The sequence below is a fragment of the Micropterus salmoides genome, unplaced genomic scaffold (assembly GCF_014851395.1).
Source record: "Micropterus salmoides isolate LMB-PRFRI ecotype aquatic unplaced genomic scaffold, ASM1485139v1 Ms_hic_scaffold_21, whole genome shotgun sequence".
Classification (NCBI taxonomy): Eukaryota; Metazoa; Chordata; class Actinopteri; order Centrarchiformes; family Centrarchidae; genus Micropterus; species Micropterus salmoides.
The window spans coordinates 23,023,018-23,036,730 of NW_024041262.1; the positions used below are offsets into that span (position 1 = coordinate 23,023,018).

Genomic DNA, 13,713 nt, shown 5'->3' on the forward strand with positions numbered 1-13,713 from the left:
GGAAGTAACCTAATAATCAGAATTCCCTTTAGGTTTTCCGAATGTGGTTGGATGCATTGATGGCACACATATTCCGATCATTGCACCTTCTGAAAATGAAGCGGAATATGTCAACAGGAGATCCATCCACAGTATAAATGTGCAGGTACACTGACAGCCTACTGTTTCTAATGGTCAAAGACTACATCACAATACTGTAACATCTCTCATTCTTTGCACTATCAAGATCATATGTGACGCTGCACATATAATCACAAATGTGGAGGCCAAGTGGCCTGGCTCTGTTCATGACTCAAGAATCTATCGGGAGTCAACCCTGAGCAACAGACTGGAAAGGGGTAAGTAAATGTATGTCCTACACACATATTTCAATGTATACACTACACACTTACAGGGGAATTTCTATGGAGCTCTAAAGCAATGTGAACTTTCTTACAGGAGAGATTGATGTCTTTCTGCTAGGAGATAGGGGTTACCCATGCTGACCAAATCTTATTACCCCTTACCCAGAATCTGAACCAGGCCCACAGCAGCGCTTCAATGTGACACACTGCAGGACGAGAGCCCGGGTGGAGATGACCATAGGCCTGTTGAAAGCACATTTCCAGTGCCTACGTTACCTTAGGGTAACCCCTGAAAGTGCCTGCGACATTATTGATCACAACATCATGTTAGACAGACTGAGGCACTGGTACAGCCCTAGAATGGTTTTCATCCTACCTGTCAAATAGGAAGTTTTGCGTGTCTGTAAACAACTATGTCTCTTCGTTCTGTCCAGTTAAATATGGTGTGCCTCAGGGCTCGGTCTTAGGACCCATTTTGTTTTCCTTGTATCTGCTTCCCCTTGGACATATTATCCATAAACATGGCATTTCTTTTCATATTTATGCTGATGACACACAAATATACTTGCCCATCAGATCCACAGACCCTGGAATGCTGAGTTCACTTAACAACTGCCTTTGTGAAGTTAAAAAATGGATGTCAAATAATTTCCTCCAGCTGGACTCAGACAAAACAGAAATCCTGGTCATTGGGTCCCAGCAGATGGCAAATCAAATACTGCCATCTGCTGGTTCCCTAGTAAATCACATTAAGCCTGTGGCAAAGAACCTTGGTGTTTGGTTTGATAGTAATTTAAATTTCGAGCAGCACACCACAAAGCTTGTTCAATCATGTTTTTATCAACTTAGAAATATAGCAAAAATTCAATCTATGTTATCGAGACCATTTTACACGCCTTCATCTCATCACGCCTGGATTATTGCAACAGCCTTTTCACCTGTTTAACCCAAAACCCATTACGCTGGCTCCCAGTATGTTTTAGAATTGACTTTGACTATTGATCACTTTTAAAGCTCTTCATGGCCTCTCGCCTTGTTATATTTCTGACCTTTTATTCCCATACGCACCAGCACGCACCTTGAGATCCTCGGGCAGAGGTCTGTTGTCTGTTCCAGAGTCTCGACTGAAAACTAAAGGGGACAGAGCGTTTGCTGTCAGGGCCCCGAGGCTCTGGAACAGCCTGCCCGAGGAAATCAGGTCGGCAGAGTCAGTGAACTCTTTTAAGTCCCTTCTTAAAACATACTTTTATAGGAGAGCCTTTCCCGATCTTATTTGACTTTGTTTCATTCCTTTTATTTTATTCTATTTTACTAATTCTATATTTATCTAAAACGTGTATTTTAGTCTTTTTGATGTTTTCATGCTTTTATCTTGTATTGTTTTTGTATTATTATCTTTTGGGTATTATTGTCTTTACACTTGTTAAAGCACTTTGAAACTTGTTTTTGAAAAGTGCCCTACAAATAAAGATTATTATTATTATTATTATTGTGGCATGTGTTGTTCTCCATAATATTGCCATAATTAGAGGGGAGCAACACCCTGTCCTACAATTACAAGACCCAGAGGAAGACCCCATCAATCCTGCAGATTTCCAGGATGGCGCAATGTCTTCTCAGATCAATCATGATATCCACCACCACAAAAACAAAAATGAATAAACACAAAATCACAGCAATTTATATGGTGTTCTTCATTTCTTACAAAAAAAAAAAAGTTAGATTTTAATATAGTTTCAATACTTCCTAGAATTCACCTGTGACCATACATTCACCTCTAGCTTTTGTTTCAGAATCTTGATTTCCAGATCTGCCTTTTGGATCTGGCAGTCCAAGTATACAAGTTCTTTGCTGTTCTTTTTAATAAGAAGAAGTCTATATAACTCCTTAACTGGCAACTGAAATTTTTAATTAATTGTAGATTAGAGTTACATCATGTAGTTCTAAAATTCAGAATTAAACTCTGGCATTTACTGTAAATCACTGAACTGTGTTCATCTGTGCACCAGAAGTTGATGGGCCTTCCTCCTGCTGTTCTTCCACACTCTGGCGGGTAGAGAAAAGAATGACCATTTATAGATATAAACTTAGATTCTATAGGCTACTCCACATAAAAATGTGAATAAATGTGAATGTGTAGTTTGTTTGATGTGTAGACACATCATATCATTACCTCTGTAGGCCTGTCTGTGGCAGCAGAAACGGTTTCTTCATCCCCATCATCCTGTGAAGATGAGCATTTCAGTACACTTTATAATACTATTTGTCATAATTTATGGTGTATGGAGTAGGCTACTTACAACTGCCTGGGGTTCTGTTGGGACAGGAGGCTCCAAGAGACAGATATTACCATCCGAATCTGTTGGGACCAACGAAAAACCCAACCCAAAGTAATATAAATGGAAATATCACAAATACGCTATATAAAAAACAACACATATGTAGGTAGACCTCTTACATTTTATGAAGGCACTTAAATCTTCTGGAGTGACTGGCTCTGATGAAGTCCCTCCAGGTATTCCCTCAGCCATTGGCCTTCCCGCATTCAGGCTCAGGGCCATCTCCTCTGCATTTGTCAGAGGTGGTGGTGCAGGTCCTTCCCCCAGTTTTGCAAGCCTCTGCCTTCTTTCTGTTGGCTGAGTAGTCAAATGAGAATGAACATTTAGATCTATGTCAAAAATGCTGCTGCACGTCTAGACACTGAATGCTATTTAGTCATTTAATATGTCAAATGTTTGTAAAGCCAGGTACCCTACACCTATGATATGCTCAAGGCTTACCTGATTGAATTATGTTTTTATATTTCATTTTCAACTGCTGCCACGTTCTTTTAATGCCTGCAGGATTGCACCTAGACATGAAAATTAAATTAATAGGTTTAATAAAATACTGTTCTTCCAGTTTCAACTCTGACTTTATGACAGTTGGGTTATAACAGTCTAAAATAGTTCTTAATTACCAACCACAAATTACATCTTCAACAAGTCTAGTTAGATCAATGTAATAATTACTATTAGGAGAGACAAGAAACTGCACTTCTAATGCTTTCAAATAAACAATATCCAATTGCATAAATTATTCTTGAATTGACCAAAGTGTAACTAGAGGGAGAAGGTTACATTAAAAATATACCTTTTAAAATTTGATGTTAAATCCACTATTGTTTTATAGTCTTTAATTAAATTACAGTATTTACATTACATTTATTCATTTAGCTGATGCTTTTATCCAAAGCGACTTACAATTGCTATATGTGTCAGAGGTCACACGCCTCTCGAGCAACTAGGGGTTAAGTGTCTTGCTCAGGGACACAATGGTGGATGGGTCAGAGTGGGGGGTTGAACCCGGGTCTCTCACACCAAAGGCATGTGTCTTATCCATTAGCACCCCCTATTTAGATTACTTAGTAATTAATTACACCCAACACTGTATAAAAGTAATTAAAATGTAAACTTACGCATTGACTCGAGCAGCTATTTTCTCCCAAGCTAACTGTCTGTCCTTCGCGGCTGCAGCCGTGTTGCTTTTTAAAAAAAAAAACGTGTTCAAATTCTGCATATGCTTTCATAAGCACATCCAGTTCTGCTGGGGAGAAATATGGCGACCTCTTTTTGTCTGACGCTGTTGCCATGGTGACTCATAATATCTCCATTGATAATGTTTTTTTACTACAGCGGTACAAAGGCAACATTTTGCTGTGATTTTTTGAACTTTGCCCGTTTTGTGCCTCCGGCTTTCAAGCCTTTACGGACCATGGTTAGGCTACTCCACTCATTGCCAGAAAAAACACAAATGTCAGAGACTGCATTTCTCCCGGTGAACGCCTCATGGTGACTTTAAACTGATGATACACGGGGCAACATTTTGAGCAATGTTGCTGGGCAATCTTGCTAGTGGCAAGTCCAACTATGTTTTGAACGGATAGCGGCGGAGTGAGTCGGGTGGCGGAGTGGTGGGGGAAGGGGATTACGGCAGTAATCTTTACTCATTACCACTGATGGCAATGTTGCCCAGCATGATTGCTCAAAAAGTAGCTCCGTGTATCATCAGTTTAAGATTCCTGGCAACAGGCGAGGTTCTAAAATGTATATAGACTAGCCTACGTCTATATAGGCCTACTTTACTCATACAATACACTTAGATGAAGTGAAACGCATTACCTAACATGTTTGGGGTTTCTTTTACAGGTGAAACCTTCCAGAGCCTTTCTTACCAATTTCCGATTGGTTGCTCAACAATTCGTACGTTTGTTCCTGAAACCTGTGTGGCCATCCATCAAGTTCTTTGTGAAAAATATCTCAAGGTAACGCTATGCATTAATAATTTATCATCATAAGCCTATATCATATAGCCTACTGCTTACAGGCCAGGGGGTCTTATTTATAAATACTGCCTACACACAAAGTCACAAAACAGGGGTGGATAATGTACCCTGATCATCATGTATCACTGCCTGATGGCTTTGACTTCAGGTATCGACTGTATTGAGTCCTCATGGTCTCCATCATTGCTTTCACCATAGTCTCTGTAACAAACAATAGATCCAGCTACCACTACTCAACAGTAACTTTATGATTTATAATTGTTCTTAGGATTTTAAGACCAATTAACTAAAAGGTAATATAATTATTTATTTTATTTATCCTGCCTAGTACCTGGTTATTAATAATAATAATAATAATAATAATAATATAATAAAAGTAATCATTTAACTTGCCATTAATACCCCACATACATCAAAAGAGCATGTTCAGTTGTCAAATTTAGCTATTTTCCCTCTGTTCTCTACTCAGTAGCTTACTATGGCTACATTTTGACCGTTGGGTATTCAACTGAAGTTCGAGGAAACTTGCCATCTAGCTATAGCCATCTAGGATACAAGTAACTTATGATTGCTACATCTCACACGGCCCCTCCCTTCCCATGACTTCCAGTCATAAGAATCTCAATTGCAAACATTATGTTGAGCTGACATTACCAATGATTAATAACAATAAAGCTGATCTAAAATCATAATCGGGTTACAGTGAACTGTTTTACTAGTTAGCTAGCTGTACTCACCAGAAGCCTCCAGTTTCTCCGTTATGTATTTCACCGCGTTATTGATCATATTCCATATTTGTATATTAAGGTTGCTTTGTTCCGAGTGTCTTTGAGCACTGTCTAAAGCGCTATATAAATATAATGTATTATGTTTTTATTATTATTATCATAATAAGGTGCTGAGATCTGCAGAGAGGGTGAGCTTCAACAGTGCAAGCTCCTAAGGTGTCGACAGTCACACACATCGTCCGGGAGGAGATTGGAACAGAGGATGTTTTTCTGCTTGGGAACACATTGAGGAGACACAGTTTGGCATCGACAACCATCATTCTGACTTGTTGTCATTGGTTGTGTCTGTGTTTTTCAGGATAAGGCTGCACCACGTTGCCAAACTCACCTCTCTTGAACTGCAGAAAGGGAGCACGAGAAAGAAGCTCTGCAAAAAAGTTCTCTTTCAGGGGTTTTAGCTCATGCAAAGCTTTCATATGTGTCTGTGTGTGTGTGTGTTGGGCTGCTAAATGTCAAGGGCCGGGAGGAGATGGATGCAGAAGAAAGTGTTAGTACACTGTGTGTGTGACAGAGAGGGACAAATATAAAAAGCTTCAAGTATACTGGAGATATCATTTAATCGTATATTGTTTGTTTGTTAATCATATATTGTATTGGTTCAAATTATTAAAATATCTGACTTTACTCTCACTATCTATTTCTGCTTCACTATCATATTTATAGTATGTGATTTGCAAAATACCTATCATAACCTACATCACATATCATAGGGTGACCAGACGTACCAGGCTACAGGGACAGTTCCCGTTTTTTGGTTCCCTTACCCTGGCTCAATACAGAAAAAAACTTTGAATAGAAGTAATAGTATTAATTTAAAATAGAAAACATTTGATAGTCAAACTGGAAATGTCCCCGTTTTTCCCTTTTCGGGGATTATGTTCCCAGTTTTGATCTCGGACATCTGGTCACTTTATATCATATATCAGAATATTCTATTACTGTTAAGCCCACTATGAATATTAAAATACGCCGAACCATGTATCCTGTGTCATAGCTACATGTATGACCTTTGCAGCAAAAAACCCCGCGTGAAAATCAGTTCGGTGTTCAGTGAGGCTCATTCCACCTGCCAGACAAACAACATTCTGCTCCTTGCCGAGTCTAGAAAATTCTGATTCTGGTCCAGTTTAGCTGTAATATTTTGTAATAAATAATTTACTGTCTGTAATCCTTTTATTAGGGTTAGGAGCCGTGTGTTATATAAAAGTGGCAAGCCAGCCAGGAGCAGATAATTGATTTGCAATATTTAATGAACACTCTGACTACAAAAGAAAATGGATATTGTCCTTGATACACAACATCAAAGTTCCAAACTCTGTAATGGTCAGTGGAATAGCTGGAGCTGAAAAAGAAGAAATTGTAGATTTCCTAAAACAGTACGGTTCCATTAACAGAGTCATAACAGTAGATGACCGTTCCTCAGAGTTTTTCCAGAGCATAATCATAGAGTACAACTCTCTAACTGGAGTTGCCGTGGAAACCTTAAAGCCGCTACTGCCTTACATTCACGCAGCTGATGATGGTAGAGTCTTTTGCTAGCGTTTACACACAGACAATTGGAAATACCACCACTCAGTCCTATCTTGTTGAACTTAAAGGGCTTGCTAACTTGAGTGGGAGGGATTATGCCGAGGTTCTCAAAGACATGATGTCCCAAATAAGCGAATCTATTGCTGATCTTGCATCAACAAGTGTTGGACAGAATATTACCGCACTTACTGCACATGATCTCAGCCCACCAGAAGTTCAGACAGTTGTAGTGGAGCATATTGTGAAAAGGGAAGACAGTGCACTACAAATGCCTTCCTCACTGAGACTCCATGCATTCTCAGGAAAGGTCCCCAGACCTGCTCATGAACCTGACTATGATTCCCGGTGATCCAATGTAGAACTTGTCATGACTGATCCTACCATATCAGACCTTCAGCGGTCTCGGAGAATACTTGAAAGCCTCTTACCTCCAGCGGCTGATGTAGTCAAGCACTTAAACCCTAGAAGCTTGCCTTCTGCTTATCTCCAGTTGCTAGATTCTGCTTATGGGACAGTTTAAGATGGTGACGAGCTGTATGCCAAATTTCTTGACACATTTCAAGACGCTGGTGAGAAACCATCTGCATACTTGCAGCGCCTGCAGGTAGCGTTAAACTTAGCTGTGAAAAGGGGCGGTGTTTCGAGTGAAGAAGTCAACAAACACCTTCTCACTTAGTTTTGCAGGGGATGTTGGAATTATTCTCTTCTGTCAGAACTTCAGTTAAAGCAAAAGAAGACGAATCCGCCATCCTTCACTGAGCTGTTATTGCTGTTACGCACAGAGGAAGACATGACACAGCACCTACGCACGACAAAGCAGAAAGCAACATCTCATGTACAAACTGCATGTAGTTTTGAGAAAGAAAGGGACACGTGTTGAACTTAGTAGACAAGTAGCAGAGATCCAAAGTCAGTTAGCAACACTGACGACAAAACAAGAGAGCCCCCAATTCCAGTGGAGCTCATGGCAGCAAGCCAGCTGAGAAACAGAAATCTGAGAAACTGATGAAAGAGCGTGTGCAGGAAACATTCAGGAATCGAAGCTCTAAGCTGAAACCATGGTACTGTTTCTTATGTGGCGAAGATGGACACATCAAAACCAACCGTGATGGTGACCCAAACCCAGATTTGGTCGCAGAGAAAAGAAAGCTGTTGAAAGAAAAACAACGAAAGGGAGAAATTGAAAACCCTACAGCTGCAGCCGAACAGTTAAACTAGACACAGTCTCTGTTACGGGACGGACAGGGACTGTTGCGGGTCAATCAGCTGAAACTAAGCACAAACAGCGTGTTAAACTTAGACAGTCCTATACAAAGAAACCAGTCTGCAAACTGCCAAAAGGGTTATTAGGATCCATATTCACAGCTCTTGTCAGAAAAGCTGATGCCGATTGTAGTTGCCTTCTGGATACCGGTTCTCAGGTGACTACGGTTCCAGAGTCATTTTACAAACAGAACTTATCAAGTCAAGACATCAAACCACTTAAGGGTCTTTTAGAGGTTGAAGGTGCAGCCAGACAATCTCTCCCTTATCTAGGTTACATAGAGATGGCTGTTACATTCCCCAAAGACTTTCTTGAAGTTGACATCGAAGTAGCTACCCTTGCTCTTGTTGTCCCAGATGTACACCCTGATAGCCGGTCACCAGTGTTGATAGGAACAAACACACTTGATGTCCTATATGAAATATAATCAGACATGAAGACCCCAGACCACCGACCAGGTCATTACGGTTACAGGGTAGTACTGAACACATTTGAACTAAGACAAAATCAGAACAAAGATGGCAATGTGGGTTTAGTCAAAATGCTAGGGAAGACACGAGCTGTCATTCCTTCCAAGCCACACCATTGTTCTGGAGGGATCAACCAACATTCATGACCCCACTGCAGACAAATGGGTCATCATAGAACACCCCACCCAGTCATCGTTGCCCGGTGGACTTTGTGTGAAAAGTTGCCTGATAACCCTCCCTGCTAACTCACCGTATAAAGTGCCTGGGGTAATTAAAAATGACTCGTAACAGGATGTCACGATCCCACCTACCTGTGTCATCACTGAGCATGAGATTTTTCACAGCATTCTAGCACAGCACAATGTGACCAATGCAGCTGATACAGAAACAAACTCAAACTCGATTTGGATTTTGGATGTACAGACAAGGTGAAACATCATATAAAACTCCATGATGAGACTCCCTTCAAGCATTGTGCCATACCTATACATCCTCAAGATATTGGGGCAGTGCGTAAACATCTACAGGAGTTGCTTGATGCAGGCGTGATAAGAGAGTCTAAATCTCCGTTTTCCTCCCCTATTGTGGTTGTAATAAAACGTAATAATGATGTTCGCTTGTGCATAGACTATGGTAAGCTCAACCTACAATCGATAAAGGATGCCTATGCTCTCCCGAACCTGGAAGAAACTTTCTCTGCACTAACAGGATCAAAATGGTTCACTGTGCTCGACCTTAAATCTGGTTACAACCAGATTGAGGTTGATGAAGCTGACAAATTCAAGACAGCCTTTGTCACTCCGTTGGGATTCTGGGAGTTCAACTGCATGCCGCAGGCCATAACATATGCGCCTAGTACCTTCCAGAGATTGATGGAGAAGTGGGTTGGGGACATGAATTTGAAGGAAGTTGTGGTCTTCTTGGATGACCTCATCATTTTTTCCAAGACTCTGGAGGAGCATGAGAGCAGGATAATGCGGGTACTCACACGTCTCAAGAAGTATGGACTGAAATTTTCTCCTGAAAAAGTTTTTCCAGACAAGTGTGCGTTATCTTGGACATGTAGTGTCTGAGAATGGTGTTGAGACGGGTTTAGGAAAGGTTAGAGCTTTAAAAACCTGGCCAATTCCCAAAAATGTAAAAGAATTGCGATCATTCCTGGGCTTCTCAGGTTACTATCGCCGATTTATTAAAGATTATGCAGCTATAGTCAGGCCACTCAATGATCTAACTCGCGGATAGCCACCACTCCGCAAAAGTTCAAAGGACAAGGCAAGAACAGATCAATATCATGACCCCAGACAACCCTTTGAGGGTCGATGGACATGTGATTGCCAGAGAGCATTTGAGACCGTCGTTGAGAAGCTTACCACAGCCCCTGTTCTTGGGTTTGCAGATCCCAAGTAGCCTTATATCCTGCACACAGACGCCAGTACTACTGGTCTTGGAGCAGCGCTATACCAAGAACAGGAGGGCAGGCTTAGGGACATAGCTTTCGCTAGTCGAGGGCTGTCACAAAGCGAGTCTCGTTATCCGGCCCATAAACTGGAGTTTCTCGCCCTCAAATGGTCTGTGACCGAGAAATTTCACGCCTATCTTTGTGGGAATCAATTTACTGTTGTCACAGACAGTAATCCTCTCCCGACGACCACATGGAGAACTACTTGACGATGCCCAGTCTAAGAAAGACCAAGAGCGCATAGCTCGCTTCACTCAACGTCACTTAGCTAACACAGAGACCCAAGAAGTGGTGAATCAGGACCTTGTCAGAGCGATCTGTGAAAGTCATTTTGTTGGAGTTGCAGATGACCCCTTTTCCAGCAGCTTTGGTGTCACACTTGTTGAGTCGCTTACAGTCTCTGCAGATGCCATTCCAGAGAGTTACATGGCAGAGGACCAACTTGGTTTACCCATCATTCCTTCCCTGTCTCACACAGAGCTTAAAGAGAAGCAGAGAGCTGATTCAACTATCAGAGAGGTGATTGCTCAGTTGGAACTTGGAGAAAAAACACCTCCAACTGTGCGCAGGGAACTACCCGAGCTCCCTCTCTTGCTTAGGGAATTGAATCGATTGGAGCTGCATGATGAGTTAAACCTCCGCAAAAGACAGGATGGAGACCAGGTTACATATCAACTAGTTTTACCTGAAGCACTCAGAGCATCAGGGCTGCACAGTTTGCACAATGATGATAATTTTATATTTCATATATTCCCAGTGGGTGCCATAGGATTTCAATGTTTTAGCCTTAATCCAACATTCATTAATAATTAATTTAGCAGCGTCCATAAACTGTTCATCTTTTAAAATGTTAGTGTTTAATTTCCAATAACTCATATTAGGTTTCTTTCCATCTGTTGTGTTATTAAGACTACTGAAATGTAAATAAGTTTAAGTGAGAACAGAGGGCTTAATATAAACATCCATAATCTGTTTTTCTAATTCTCTAGATATTAACCAGAAATCTATTCTAGACTGTTTAGTTATATCTTTGGTGCACCACGTCAAATATATTTTGTCAGGATTCCTATACCTCCATATATCAAAACAATTTAGACTTAAGCATAAGTGGTCAAACTCTGCAGTGTAATTCACTCTTGTTGGTCGTGGAGGACTACAATCCAATAGTGGGTCTTTAATGGAATTCCAATCTCCTCCCAGAATTAATTTTGCCTTAGGAAAAGATCTTAGGAATGTAGAAATTTCTGAAAAAGACTTCCATTCCTGGAGCTAATATTTGTGGCATAAATATTACCTACAATGAAAAGAATGTCATTGAGCTCTGCAGCAATAACTATCTGCCAAAAAGATGAGATTTACTCTTCAGGATTCTACCCTTAAAGTTTCCTTTTATTATGGCAACACCTGCAGGCTTATTGCTACCATAAGACATCCAAATATTATCTCCCCATTGGTTCTTCCAGAAATTATAATCAGAATTTGAAGCATGTGTTTCTTGTATAAAATAAAAATTAGCTTTAAATTTCTTACAAAATAAAAAAACAGCCTTTCTTTTCAACAAGTCTCTGATACCCCTCACATTGAATGAATATATTGATAAAGACATATCTACTGGTAAAGATAATTCTTACTCTCAACAGTAAATAGAAAGAGAAGAAGATTATCAACACCCTTATGAGTGATGGTTTAGTATTCAATGTTCAGCTTAATGTTCAGTGTTATGAGGTTGCACTTATTGTTCTGCGACATCTTTAAGACCGCAGCTCTTTCCCATCAATTATCGCTTTGGCTCCGATAAAGAAAGCTTTTTTTCCTTCTTTGCGTGCCGCCTCAATTTGGGGCCACAACCTGTTGCGACTTTCTTTGTCTTTTGTCGTCAGATCTTCACCAAACTGCAACTTCCTGGACAGGAGATACTGGGATCCCTTTGCATTTTTCCATACCAGTTCTTTGGTTGATCTGGAGATTAATCTTGTGATCACTGGTCGAATTTTGTCACCGTTCTTTCTTCCAACTCTGTGGCTGACATCAACATGGAAGCGAAAAACTTTCACCAATCTCTGGAACGATGGCACGACAGATATTGATCATACACTGAGTGACATCTTCACCTTCCTGTTCCTTTAATCCATAGAGCCTCAGGTTCCATCTTCTCTGATAGCGCTCAGCCTCATTCACCTTGGCTTCAAGCGATCCTCCTGTCATGGGCCACGGTTGCTGTCTTCACCGTTGTGACATCTGCTTTCATATCTTGGAGCTCTTTGAAGAGAAACTCTGAATTTTCTTTCAAGGCATTAATACTTTCTGAATTTTGTTTTATCAACTTTTCCAGATCACCCGCTTTCTCTTCTAGACCGTCAGCTCTTTCATTTATTTATTCCGCCAGCAGTCTTACGATGTTGTCTTGCATTTCGGCAAGGGTTGGCTCAGATTTACCTTTCTTAGGAGCAGGAGAAGTCGGCGCAGAGTCAGGAATCGGCACATTTTCAGGACTTTCTTGGGATGCATAAGAGTGCATATCTACAGTGGTTACTTCCATTTCCGGACCAAAAGGGATAGTATTACTTATAGGATCAAAAGACGGTTCTTATCTGGCTTGTTTGTTTTGTCCTTTCCCAAGATTCTTCCTCTTTTTTCAGACATTGTCGTGTTTTCCTTTGCAGCCGTGAAAAACAAATACTAGGCAAGCTAGCTAGCTAGTCCAAAATAGCATAAGCCAAAAGTATCTCCGGCCAAAAATAAAAAAACAAAAAACAATGGCTCTTGTATTTTCATTTTTTACGCAGTATTACATTACTGTTTGTGGTCAGGAGATAAGCAAAGTACTGTTAACAGGTGTGACAATCAAAAAAAATGTCTTCAGCTACGAGTGAAGCTGTCTAGAGCGGCCGCCATCTTTTCCCCGTGGTCGAGTTGAAAAAAATTGAACTCTGAGCAGAAAAGCGCCTGACGTCATTTGCGTTTTTTTCCCATTGTCCAATTGAATGAATGGAGAGGCGGCCGATCAATAGCACTAGCCTGTACTGCAGTGACTGGAGTTATAGCTAATGCTAATTAGCAACAACATGCCCCCCTTCTTCACGGATGACTTCTACAAACTTCTACAGAAAATTGCAGTGCTGGAAACCAAGATCCACAGATTAGAAGTGAATGTGGAAGTGAATGGACTATGTGGGAATGACACCACTTTACCGTGGACCCAAAACAGTGGACAAGAGCATGCTAACACACGGCTAATTAGCACCAACAAGACTACCAAGAAGCAGGAGGCCTGTGTACTGGGTAATAAATCTAAAAGTGGGAGTCCTCCCTGGAACGCTCTTGGTGCAAAGCCTAAGAGTAAATCATTTCCTGGGGAAATGGGAGGATGAGTAACAGGCAGAACCCTGCGCCCTGAGATTTGTGATGCGACTGGCTGGCCTGCATTATCATCCAGGCAGAGCGCCTCTTCAACCCCTGTTCTTGGTAGGACACAATCATGGACAGCTGCGAAAGAGAGAGTTGGCAACAAACCTCCCCAACAACAAAGTGTTG

The 13,713-nt window shown here is 40.9% G+C and overlaps 1 protein-coding gene and 1 long non-coding RNA gene across 7 annotated transcripts in view; both read right to left on the reverse strand.

The window, feature by feature from the left end:
• The window catches only part of LOC119916161 (major histocompatibility complex class I-related gene protein-like), a 30,983-nt gene that overhangs the window by 11,493 nt on the left and 5,777 nt on the right, over positions 1 to 13,713 (reverse strand). The gene's annotated exons all lie outside the window — the stretch shown is intronic.
• Positions 1,824 to 13,304, reverse strand: LOC119916163. Its single transcript, XR_005447074.1, has 6 exons — positions 3,125 to 13,304; positions 2,803 to 2,980; positions 2,645 to 2,703; positions 2,518 to 2,568; positions 2,334 to 2,390; positions 1,824 to 2,242 (listed from the first exon to the last, which is right to left on the reverse strand). It is a non-coding gene; the product is annotated as an uncharacterized LOC119916163 (long non-coding RNA).